This window comes from Chiloscyllium plagiosum, unplaced genomic scaffold (genome assembly GCF_037043375.1).
Source record: "Chiloscyllium plagiosum isolate Xiang-an unplaced genomic scaffold, Cpla_swu_hap1 HiC_scaffold_8, whole genome shotgun sequence".
In the NCBI taxonomy this organism is placed as follows: Eukaryota; Metazoa; Chordata; class Chondrichthyes; order Orectolobiformes; family Hemiscylliidae; genus Chiloscyllium; species Chiloscyllium plagiosum.
The window spans coordinates 16061864-16075187 of NW_028270146.1; the positions used below are offsets into that span (position 1 = coordinate 16061864).

A 13324-nucleotide genomic window follows, 5' to 3' on the forward strand; every position below is an offset into this window, starting at 1 on the left:
AAGCAACAGCAATTGGAACATACATCATGCCAGGTGTTGTTGGGCCGAATGGCCTGTTGCTGTTCTATAATTGTTATCTGTTACTTTTTTGTGATCATCCAGCTATCACTCAGCTCATTCACTCGATCATCCCTCCCCCTCTCCCACTTTCCTAAACATCAAGACTCAAGCCTTCCTGACTTGGAACGATATCAGCGTTCCTTCAGTGTCGCTGGGTCAGAGTTCTGGGCCTCCCAAGTTAACAGCACTGTCAGTGAAACCTACAGCAGCAGTTCCACCTCCTTCCTGATGCTAATTGTCAAACCAATGATACCCACATTTGGTGAACTAATAAAGAAACAGCTGTACATTGTGTGGGAGTATTAACAGTGAGAATTCTGGCTGATTTCATCTTTATACGTCGAGGGAAGACAGCTGGGTGGATATTCTGGCTGACCCCTGGCAAACCCTGATGAGTCATGTATTAATTTCAGCATGCCAAGTATGAAGACATACTGATTTTATTTTTTTTATTCACTCACAGGATGTGAACCTTTCTGGCTAGGCCAGCATTTACTGCCCCATTCTGAAATGCCCAGAGGGCAGTAAAAGGTCAACCACATTGCTATGAGTTCGGTAGGCCAGACCAGGTGAAGATGACAAGTTTCCCTCCCAAAAGTGAACCAGTGTTTGAATCAAACAGCATGTTCCGACAAAAAAAAACAGACGGTGCTGGAGAAGCTCAGCAGGTCTGGCAGCATGTGTGGAGACAGAATCAAAGTTAATGCTTGTGAGTCTCATATGACTCTTTGGAATATATCTCTCAAGCTGTTCAGAATAGGTAGAGGACAGACTGCACTCACACAGCTTGTTTTTGCAAACTCAAAGCAATTCGCCCACTGTTGGACATGATTGGGAAGCACTTGCTGAACAATCCAAAGTGTGCTGATGGTTATGCTAATAACAAGGTTAAAATAATCAGTCATAGAGCCACAGAAATGTACAGCACGGAAACAGACCCTTTGGTCCAACCTGCCCATGCCAACCAGATATACCAACCCAATCTAGTCCAACACCCACCCCATATCCCTCCAAACCCTTCCTATTCATATACCCATCCAGATGCCTTTTAAATGTTGCAATTGTACTGGCCTCCACTCTTAGGTCATAAACTCATAGAGATGTACAGCACGGAAACAGACGCTTCGGTCCAACTCGTCCATGCTGACCAGATATCCTAACCTAATCTAGTCCCATTTGCCAGCACTTGGCCCATATCCCTCTAAACCCTTCCTATTCAGGCTTGAGGGACTGAATTGCCTACTCTTTAAACATTTTTTAAAAATCTATCAATCTCAACCTCGAATATATTCAATGACTCAGCTCATCTCTGGGGTCGAGAATTCCAAAGATTAAAGATTCATTGGGAGTAGAAATGTCTCCTCATCCTCAACTTAAGTGGCTGGTTCTTTCTGAAACTATGTCTCCTCGGTTTGGGTTTGCCCATTTGGAGAAACACCCTCTGGGCACTTGTCTCATCAAGCCTCTTTAGTATGTGATATGATTCAATAAGCTCACCCCTCATTCTTCAATATTCCAATGAGTTTAAGTTTGTTTATCCAGCCTGGGAATGCAATTCAACCTTTCCTCATGAGATAACCACTTCATCCCCGGAATCAGCCCAGTGAAACAGCTCTGAACTTCCAGAAATATAAGCATATCGCCCCTTAAATAAGGAGACTAATACAGTACACTGTAATCCAGGTGTGGTCTCACTAATGCCCTGTTGAGAGTGTGGTGCCAGAAAAGTACAGCAGGTCAGGCAGCATCCGATGAGCAGGAAAATCGACTCATCTCATTCCTGATGAAGGGCTCATGCCCGAAACGTTGATTCTCCTGCTCCTCGGATACTGCCTGACTGGCTGTGCTTTTCCAGCACCTCACTTTTCGACTCTGATCGACAGCATCTGCAGTGCTCACTTTCTCCTCCATTTTGGCCCTTCTGGTCAATGTCAGTGTTTACATTCTCCAGACCACTAATCCAGAGACACTCAGGTAATATTCTGGGGACCCGGGTTCGAATCCCACTGCAACAAATAGGGGAGTTTAAATTCAATAAATATCAGGGATTAATAGTTGAATGATGACCATTACCAATTGTCAGAAAAACCCATCTGGTTCACTAATCCCTTTTAGGGAAGGAAATCTGCCATCATTACCTGGTCTGGCCTATGTGTGACTCCAGACCCACAGCAATGTGATTGATTCTCAACTGCCCTCTGGGCAATTAGGGATGGGCAATAAATGCTGGCCTAGCCAGTGATGCCCATATCCCGTGAGTGAGTTAAAGGTAAAGAGCTTTGTCTCACCTTCCTCCAATGCACAGCACCAACATATCCTAATTTAAGTCTTCTTATTTAAGGGGAGCCATGTGACATGATGGCTTAATGGTTAGCACTGCTGCCTCACAGCGCCAGGGACCTCGGTTCGATTCCAGCCTCAGGTGACTGTCTGTGTGGAGTTTGCACATTCTCCCCGTGTCTGTTTGGGTTTCCTCTGGGTGCTTCAGTTTCCTCCCACAGTCCAAAGATGTCCAAATTAGGTGAATTGGCAATTCTAAGTTGCCTGTAGTGTTCATGGGTGTGCAGGTTACATGCATTAGTCAGAGGTAAATGTAGAGTATTAGGATAGGGATATGGGGCTGAAGGGTTACTCTTCGGAGGGTCTGTATGGACTTGTTGGGCCAAATGGCCTGCTTCCACACCGTAGGAATTCTATGAAATATGATCCTTCTGCTCTTTTCTCCCTCATGTATCCATCTCGCTTTCCTTAATACAACTGTACTCTTTGCCCCAGCGACATTGTGAGCTACAATTTTTCCACATTCTTTCCACGCTTTGAATAAAGATTATCTCTTACACTCCATGTTAGATCAACTGACTTGTATCATACCTTCATTACCCACAGATGGATTTCTGCAGGGCCTCTGGGGATGGGCTCTGAAGTTGGAAGACTGGCAAACGTACGTGGAAAGATGTTGCGCAGTGTGCTTGATGGCTTCCCGATGCCATGCCATCTTGCCAAAGGTCCATTGCTAAAGCAAGCCACTTTAGTGGCCAAATTCAGGCCTCTGCCCAACGTCCTCCACCTCAACCCACCTCCCCACCCACCCCTCTTGCCCACACCTTGACTGACTCCTGTGCCATATGGGAAATTTGGCAATGGCAAACTGTGGGTGAATTAGTGGGTGATTCACTCTGGGCACACTTTGGTTCACCACCCTGGGTCTACCTGCCTGCAACCCTCTCACCCAGGCCGTGGTACCCCAGCATCACTCCCTCCCCAAGACCACTAACCACCATCAGTCCACCCCCTCAGCCCCCAAACTCACTCCCATGCTCTCACTAAACCTGATTATGAAGGTGCTCATCTATCAATGTCTTTTCCTCTTTGAAGTGCATCCCCAGTGGCTGACCATCACCAGGGGATGGCACTACCGGAGCTGGTGCCCTTGAATTCAGCTGGCAGCTTCTGGGAGGTGTTCGCTTTATAATAGGCTGAGAGACCTGACTTCATTCCTCACAGCTCTGTCAGCTTCCTCTCCCTCAACAAGTGGCAACAATTCTCTACTTCTTCAATGGTAAACCCTTCAGGAAATGAGAAATGTCCTCTTTTTGAGGCTTGTTCAATCTTTCATGGTAGTTTTAGCTTTGCCTTTCCATAATCTTTGCAGAAAATACTTCTGTTTGCTCCTCCAACAGTCCCTGCATGTCCTTTATGGGCTCTTTGTAAGAGATTTCATACTGTGATTGGCCCATGTCCCAATGACTTCAATAGAGTGTAGAAAGAAAGATCAGCAACATGAACCACTAACTCCTAACTCTAACTCTGTTCAACTGCAATGGAGTAAATTGAAGAGAAACTCTTTCCAATGACAACATGATTTGTAACTATATGACCAAGATTTAGGGTAATGAACAAAGAATTTTGAGGCAAAATGAGGACCATTCTTATTTTCTAACATGGTATGAATTGTTGTGATCTGGGATGCGCTTTCTGTGAGCATGCCCAGAAACATATTCTTGTAATAATTTTACAAAAGGCTATTAAGGGCTTTTGTGCCTCAGTGGTAGCATTCCTGCCTCAAGGTCAGAAGGTCTGGATTCAGGTCTCCTTCTGTCTCAGAGGTGTATGTTCAATGTTCAATGTTCAATGAACAGGTCAATTCAGATTAGGAATTGGTGAGGTGAGATGGAAATGAAAGGCGGGTATTAGAAATCTTGAAAATACAAACAGAAAGTTCTGGAGAAACTCAGCAGATCTGGCCTCATCTGTGGAGCATAGAGAAAATTTAATGTTTAGAGTCCAAGGTGACTTCTTCAGAACAATATGTCTTCTGCTTCATTGTTCCTTTAGTGTGGTCCTAGATAGACAGGATAGTGAAGAAGGTGTTTCGCATTCTTGCCTTTATTGGTCAGTGCATTGAGTATAGGAATTGGAAGGTCATGTTGAGGCTGTACAGGACATTGGCCAGGCTACTTTTCTGTGCAGTTCTGGTCTCCCTGCTATACGAAGGATGTTGTGAAATTTGAAAGGAATCAGAAAAAAATTGACAAGGATGTTGCCAAGGCTGGATGGTTGGAGCTATAGGAGAGGTTGAATAGGCTGGGGCTGTTTTCCCTGGAGCATTGCAGGCTGAGGGATGACCTTATAGAGGTTGATGAAATTATGAGGGGCGTGGATAGGGTGAATAGGCAAGGTCTTTCCTCAGGGTAGCAGAGTCCAAAACTAGAAGGGATAGGTTTAGGGTGAGAGGGGAAAGATTTAAAAGGGGCAATATTTTCACACAGTGGCTGGTGCATGTATGGAATGAGCTGCCAGAGGATGTGGTGGAGGCTGTTACAATTACAACATTTAAAAGGCATCTGGATGGGTATGTGAATAGGAAGGGTTTACAGGGATATGGGCCAAATGCTGGCAAATGGGACTGGATTAATTTAGGATATCTGGTTGGTATGGACGAATTGGACCGAAGGGTCTGTTTCCGTGCTGTACATCTCTATGACTCTATGACTCTTCGGTAGAGTGAGTCTCATTGGCCAGCTGCTTTAACACGGTAGCACGCGTGTGATGGTCTGAACAGCCTCATTTGTGATTCCACAATTCTGGATCTCTCCTGAGGCCCCAGCATAACACAGTCCATGCTCAAAATATATTAGACTGCGCACAGCTTCCGTCAGACCCGTTCAGGAGTACAGTGCTCAGTTTTGGATGGTGTGTCCTTGGTAACAACATTCCCGCACAGTAACACCAGAGTGATACCAGAGCTGCCAGATTTCTCACCACGTTGCCATTCTCTGGACAACTGAATGGTGTCAATAGGTCACGATGCAGAAAATGTTAAAAAGGATTAGGGTTAGGATTAGAATTAGATAGAATGGCCAGCTATAGAGAAACTATATTGTCTGGCAAGTTTGGGCTGGGGGATGCAGAGCAATATTGAGGAATAAGGGGGGGACCCAAGCTTTAGGTTAGAATTGAGTCCTTTAAGGCTGCAAGGGGGTAGAGCTTAAAATGTACTGGAAATCTTGCACATTCTCCCTCAACGGGTGCTTTCATTTTGAGATCGACAGGTAAGGATATTCAGGGTTACAGAACCAAGGTGAACTCCAGCCCAGTCATGATCCAATTCGTAGAATTATAGAATCCAACATAAGATTTTGTGGTAATTTGATACCGTGCAATATCTCAGCTATGCAACCAGTAATTTAATGTGAAATATTGAAAGTCATCTGGAGAGCTGCTTTGTGAAGAGTCAGTGCAGCCTATGTTTTGGCAAGATAAAAGATAAATAGCAAAATTAGCTCGAATCGGTGAGAAATTTTGAGAGGATTGCACAGGGACCTGTGAAGGATTCATTTCTGAGCAAATTCTAATCAGCATTTTTCTCAATCACCATGGCATTTGATTGCTTGACATTAACCAAACGCATTCAAATTTACAGATGTATGAGACGAATATTAAAAGATTGACTCAGGGCTCATTGAAAAGACGGAGAATACAAGTGTGAAAGACTGGTGCCTGGGGATTAATAAATTATCACTGACACCACGATAGTGATCAGTTTCATCAAATAAGACAGCAGTAATCCTGAGTGCAGGAAGTCACGTATTAACAGAAGCAGAGGCAGAAGAGAAGGGCATTCAGTCCCATAAGCCTGCTCTGTCAGTCCATTGGGTAGCTCAGTGGTTAGCACTGCTGCCTCACAGTGCCAGGGACTCTGGTTTGATCCCACCCTTGGGTGACGGTTTGTTTGGAGTTTGCACTTTCTCTTCGTGTCTTATAGGCTTCCTCCCACAGGCCAAAGATATGCAGGTTGGCCATGCTAAGTTGCCCTGTCATACTCTTCAGAGGGTCAGTATAGACCCAATGGTCCAAATGGCCTTCCTTCCAACTTGTCCATGCTCCCAGACTAAACTAGCCCCACTTGCCTGCATTTGGCCCATTTCCCTCTAAACCTTTCCTATTCATGTACAAGTTCCAAATATCTTTTAAATGCTGGAACTGTACCTGCGCCTCCTCTGTCAGTTCATTCCACATAAGAACCAACCTCTGTGTGAATTTCTGTAGTGCATCTTGTAGATAGTACGCACTGCTGCTACTGAGCGTCAGTGGTGGAGAGAGTGGATGTTTGTGGATGTGATGCCAATCAAGCGGGGCAGCTTTGTCCTGGATGGTGTCAAGCTTCTTGAGTGCTATTGGAGCTGCACCCACCCAGACAAGTGGGGAGTATTCCATGACATTCCTGACCTGTGCCTTGTAGATGGTGGGCAGGCTTTGTGGGGTCAGGTAAGTTATTCACTACAGAATTCCTAGCCTCTGACCTGCTCTTGTAGCCTCTATATTTATGCATGGTCCAGTTGAGTTTCTGGTCAATGGTAACCCTTGAGGATGTTGATAATGGGGGATTCAGAGATGGTGAAGTGTCAAGGGGTGGTGATTAAATTATCTCTTATTGGCTGCTTAATGGTTTCAACTCGCTACCTCCCCAAACCTTCTCTGCTGTGGCTGAGACAGCTTAGAAACTGGGGTGGCCTGTCTGATGGGTTTAAAGGTGGCAGGGTAGGTTGGGGTTTGGCTTCAATTGCCTTAATGGTAGGGGAAATTGAGTGCATGGATAGTGGGTATAGAAGTGGCTTCCACAAGCCTTGCTTTTGATCCTCTCTCACATTATTGTATACCCTCTCATTGTAGCTCAGGAATAGACCTTGACAGAAGGTCCTTAGGCCAGAGTTGTTACCATCTTCTGAATGGCTGGCACTTCCTGGGCACCTCAGAACAGAAATAAAAACCCTGTAAAACTTACAAATAACATACCCTAGTCTAACTTACTTAATACCACAGAATAGTGATCCAGTTCAACTCGGGCATTCATTTCCAAGTGTATGTGTCTTGTTTTCTCTCTGGGACAGTAGTTTTGAGTTGTCTGTTAGAGCAGGAAACTCACTAATGCTTTGTCTAGCAGCTTTTCAATGTATTGACGGGCATGGAGAGTCATCTCATTGGTAGGGCTTCTGTGTTTGGAACCACCTTACACACTTACTCACACTCTGAGGAAAATGATTGGGAAAATCAAGGCCAAATTATTGCATTTACTTCTTTCAGGTAGTGCATTTCACATCACAACAACCCACCACGTTAAAAATAAAGATCATTTCTCCACATTTCCCCCCCCCCCCACCCCCTTTGCCAGTTATGATGATTGTCTGAAAAGCTGATGAAACAATTGGTGCTGTTGAGAGATGCAAGTGATTATTGATCCTGACTCATCTCCACAGGACACCAAAGAGGCCCTTGACTAGAGGCATTTAGAGACAGCACTAAATAGGGCCATGTGAAGGCTTGGGGACTGCAATTACTTTGCTATCTTGGAACCTGGACTCAAGGGAAAAACTGCCTGGTACTTTCTGCCCCTTATTGCTATCGCGTCGAGTTGTTGAACCAGAATCGTCAAGGGAAGCACCTTTAACAGAGCATGGGGAGAATAGCTGGCACCACACTGCTTCTTAGCCCTTTCATTAGAGGCTGTCTCATTAGGTAAAAGGTAAAGTTTCCCTAGTCCTATTCTCTTATCAGAGAGAGAGAGAGAGAGAGAGAGACGACTGGGTGGTGGTTTAACTTGAGGCTCATCATACCTCAGCTGAGAAAGAGAGTCCTTCATGGGAACCTCAGATGGTGTGGGAATTGAACCTCTGCTGTTGGCATCACTCTGCATTGCAAACCAGCTGTCAGGCAACTGAGCGAACCAACGTCCCCCCTGCCTATCAGTATAAGCTCACTGCACAAGTAGCATTTCTGAAGTATCTGTTCTACGATTGTACAAATACGTGCTCTGAAACCAAATTTCAAAACACCACTGTGCTTTGAGTCAGCATCTGAAATGGTCCCTGCTGAACAGGAGAATCTAGGTGGTAGTAATGTAGAGGTTTAATCTTCATAGCAGAGCAGCAGGAGCGCTCTGAATAAAAGGCAGTAGACTGGGATTTCAGACACGCAAAACGAAACTGGAGTACATGGATGCAGATGTTATGCTGCAGTTATAAAACCCTGGTTGGACCCCACCTGGATTACTGAGTTGGGCACCACAGATTTGGGCATCACCACCTTAGGAAGATACATTGGTCGATGAAATACAACACGGGTTCACAACAATGATACCTGGACTTCAGGAGTTCAGTTACGAGCAACGATTACACAAACTAAGCCTGTTTTCTCTAAACATTTAAAGGGTGAAAGGGTGATCAGATGGAAAACTTCAAAATATTAAAATGTCAGATAAAGCTAAACTGTTTCCACTGGTTGAAGTATCTAGGACTAGGGGGAATGATCTGGGTATTAGGCTCAGACTGTTCAGGGGAGATGCTAGGATGCACATCCACACACAAAGGGTGGCAGAGGTCTGGAACTCTCTTCCACAAGTGGCAGTGGATGCTGGATCAGTTGTTGTTTTGAAATCTGAGATAGATATATTTTTGCTAAGGAAAAATACTAAGGCATATGGGCCAAAGGCAGGTATACTGAGTTAGGCCACAGGTTAGCCAGCAAGTTATTGAATGGTGGAACAGGCCTGAAGGGGCTGAATGACCTATTTTTGTTCCTATGTTCCCACACCACCTGAAATTTTAATTTCAGATTTGATGCAGAATTACATGGAGTGTGCATTGTAGAAACAGGCCGCTTAGTCCAAATGATCCGTGCTGGTGTCCATGCTCTGTGTACGCCTCCTCCCATCTCATCCAGATCTAACCCGAACCATCTGATTCCTTATCTGATTTCCCTTTAATGCTGTTCACCTCAACAACACAGGTGAAGCTGTGGGTTCCATAGCCTAACCACTCCTACTGGGCTATGAGTGAAAATTGTTGAAACTTTATTGCTGGAACAGCACAGCAGGTCAGGCAGCATCCAGGGAACAGGAGATTCGACGTTTCGGGCACAGGCCCTTCTTCAGGAATGAAGAAGGGCCTGTGCCCGAAACGTCGAATCTCCTGTTCCCTGGATGCTGCCTGACCTGCTGTGCTGTTCCAGCAATAAAGTTTCAACTTTGATCTCCAGCATCTGCAGACCTCACTTTCTCCTATGAGTGAAAATTGTAGATTTATAATGTGAGGAAAATTTGATGTCTAATGCATCCAAGAATGCTACATCTAAATCCAAGTAATGGGTTCCTCAGTGGCTCCCATTGAATCTTCCAAGAGCCAATATGATTACATGGGATAAATAGCTCAGCTGAAGGACAACTGTTACATGACAAAAAGGCCGTTTGACCCTTGCTGTCTCTCTGACTCTCTGAGCGTTTTAACTTTGTGCCAATCTCATGCCTTTTCCAGCCCATCCTTGACACACTTGCCGAAGGACAAACGCCATGCGTGCTGTTTCCATTGAAATTATTATCACCACATCTCCAGGCAGTGCTTTGCCGATCTGAATTGTGTGAAATCATTGTTTCTCATTTGCTACTTCTGCAAAATATTGTGCTCTCATGTGCAAGAACAGAGTACGTAACTATCCTGCACAGACGTGACATAATCTTGAAAAGCTATCTCTGATCTCCTTTGAGCCACCTTCTCCTCAAGGAGAATGGTCCTAATCTTTTCAATCTATCCTCATACTTTAAGGTTTTCATCCCTGGAAGCAGTTTCATGAACCTTGTCCATGTGCTCTCCAATGTATTCACATCTTTCTATAGCGTTGTGCCCTTAACAGGATACAACAACCCAGCTGAGGTCGGACAAATGTCCTATCTAAGTTCAGCATCACCACCTTACATTTGCACTTTATGCCTCTATTAATGAAGATACTTGGGTAACAATTGATTCTGGTCTCCCTCCTATAGAAAAGATGATATGAAATTTGAAAGGGCTCAGAAAAGATTTACAAGGATGTTGCCAGGGTTGGAGGGTTTGAGCTATAGGGAGAGGCTGAATAGGCTGGGGCTGTTTTCCCTGGAGCGTCAGAGGTTGAAGGGGTCACCTTAAAGAAGTTTATAAAATCATGAGGGGCATGGTTAGGGTAAATACACAAAGTCTTTTCCACAGAGTAGGGGATTCCAACACAAGTGTGGACAGGTTTAAGGCGAGGGGAAAGATTTGAAAGAGACCTGAGGGGCAATGGTTTCATGCAACGGATAATGCGTTGATAGAATGAGCTTCCAGATGAAGTAGTGGACGCTGGTACAATTACAACATTTAATTGGGCATCACGATGGCTCAGTGATTAGCATTGCAGGCTCACAGCACCAGAGACACGGGTTAAATCCCAGCCTCGGGTGACTGCCCTTGGGGCGTTTGCACATTCTCCTCGTGTCTGTGTGGGTTTCCTCCCACAGTCCAAAGATAAGCAGGTTAGGTGGATTGGCCATGCTAAATTGCCCCATACTGTGCAAAGACATACAGGCTAGCTGGGTTAGCCATGGGCATTAGAGGGGTGTGAAGTTCTTTGAAGGGCCAGTGTGGACTTGATTGGTATTCCAAGAGGCATCCAAGAGGCATCTGGATGGGTATATGAATAGGAAGAGTTTAGAGGGATATGGGCCAAGTGCTGGCAAATGGGACTAATTTAATTTGGGATATCTGGTCAGCATGGATGAATTGGACCGAAGGGTCTATTTCTGGACTGCACACCTCTGCCTGTCCTAACACCTTTAATGACTTATGTTCACATACTCCCAGATGTCTCTGTTCCTGTATGCCCTATATTTGACACTGTCTGTTCATGTTCTTTGTACAAAAATGTACTACTTCACACTTATACACAGTGAACATCATCCTCGTCTGAATCTGCACTCAACCTCCCCAAACCTCCTGGTCAATAGAATTGTACCATTCAGACAACATTGCCGTAACAAGCAATCTTTGAGATGGTATATTATCGTTGCTGAATGTGGAACGAATCCTTCTCTACACCAGGTAAGCAGGGGGAGAAAGGTGAGGCAGATTAATCTCTCATGATCAATAACACTTCGAAACCAGTCACATCATCGTGCTGTGCATTTAGTAAGAAATGATGAACAACAAATCACTTAGCCATCCCTTCTCTTTGTCAAGGTAGTTCCAGTTTAATTACTGAAGCAGTTATTTACGACCCCAAATGCAGTGGACAAACAGAAAGTTATTACTTTGGGAAGGCTTCTTATATACATTGTAAATCAGGGCATTATTAATAAGCTAGTGATCTTCCAAACTCAATGGCCTGTTCAAAGGAAATGGATTAAGTCTCTCTCCACATTCAGACGTTGTTTAGGAGTGCTGGAGATTTACGACATCCCATTTGTGTAGAAGCCAATGCAGAGAAGTCACAGCAAAGCAAAAGGCCTTAATTGCCACACTTTTCTTTCTGGAAGGTTCTGTGAAGTTGTTAAAAAAAGCTGTCATTGGAGCGACATGGAGTTGGCCAGTTTCAAAGAAATGTTTTCCAACCTGAAGCTTAGGACGGAGGGTGCAGGTGATTAACATGATGGCTAGCCTCCACGCTCTAGACTCTCAGCTGGCTCATTGCTACAATCTCTTCCTATACTAAGCCGCGCAGCATTCGGAAGTCAGATAGGATCAAGGATAACCCCAAGACATTTTATGCGTATTTGAGAAACCTGAGAGAGAAAAAAAAAAATATTGGGCGGCACGGTGGCACAGTGGTTAGCACTGCTGCCTCACAGCGCCAGAGACCCGGGTTCAATTCCCGCCTCAGGCGACTGACTGTGTGCAGTTTGCACATTCTCCCCGTGTCTGCGTGGGTTTCCTCCGGGTGCTCCGGTTTCCTCCCACAGTCACAAAGATGTGCGGGTCAGGTGAATTGGCCTTGCTAAATTGCCCGTAGCGTTAGGTTAAAGGGGTAAATGTAGGGGTATGGTGGGTTGCGCTTCGGCGGGTCGGTGTGGACTTGTTGGGCCGAAGGGCCTGTTTCCACGCTGTAAGTAATCTAATCTAATCAGAGTCATCCAACCAGACCATAACCCAAACTAAATTAGTCCCACCTGCCTGCTCCTGGCCCATGTCCCTCCAAAGCTTTTTCACACAGAGGGTGGTACGGGTATGGAAGAGGAAGTGGTACAATTGCAACATTTAAGAGGCATTTGGATGGGTATATGAATATGAAGGGTTTAGAGGGATATGGTAGGTGGGACTAGATTGGGTTGGGATATCTGGTCGGCATGGACGGGTTGGACCGAAGGGGCTGTTTCCATGCTGTACATCTCTATGACTCGATGACTCTATCCATGTAATTATCCAAATGTTTTTTAAATGTGCCCACATCCATCACTTCCTCAGGAAGTTCATTCCAAAAGCCAACCGCCCTCTTTGTAAAAAATCAAACCCTCAAGGCTTTTTTCAAATCTCTCTCCTGTCACGGTAAATATGTGCCCCCCCACCCCAGTCTTGAAACCCCAATCCTAGGGAAAAGCCACTAATCGCATCTACGCACTCCCCCACCTCTCCCCCATGATTTTATAAACCTCTATAAGGTCACCTCTCATCGTCCAGTGACAAAGTGAGGACTCCAGGTGCTGGAGATCAGAGTCAAAACGTGTGCCGCTGGAAAAGCACAACGAGTCAGGTAGCATCCGAGGAACAGGAGAACTCATGAAGGGCTTATGCCCGAAACGTCGATTCTCCTGTTCCTCAGATGCTGCCTGAACTGCTGTGCTTTTCCAGCGCCACACTTTTCGATGCTCAACCTCCTACGCTCCAGTGAAAAAAGTCCCAGCCTTTCTTTGGAACTCAAACCTTCCATACCCGGCAACATCCTGGTAAATCTCTTCCAAACCCCCTCCTGCTGAATAGTATCC

The 13324-nt window shown here is 45.2% G+C and overlaps 1 protein-coding gene across 28 annotated transcripts in view; it reads right to left on the reverse strand.

Moving 5' to 3' along the window:
* LOC122553369 (neurexin-3) overlaps window positions 1–13324 on the reverse strand; it is a 2038938-nt gene that overhangs the window by 14374 nt on the left and 2011240 nt on the right. The window lies entirely within an intron of this gene.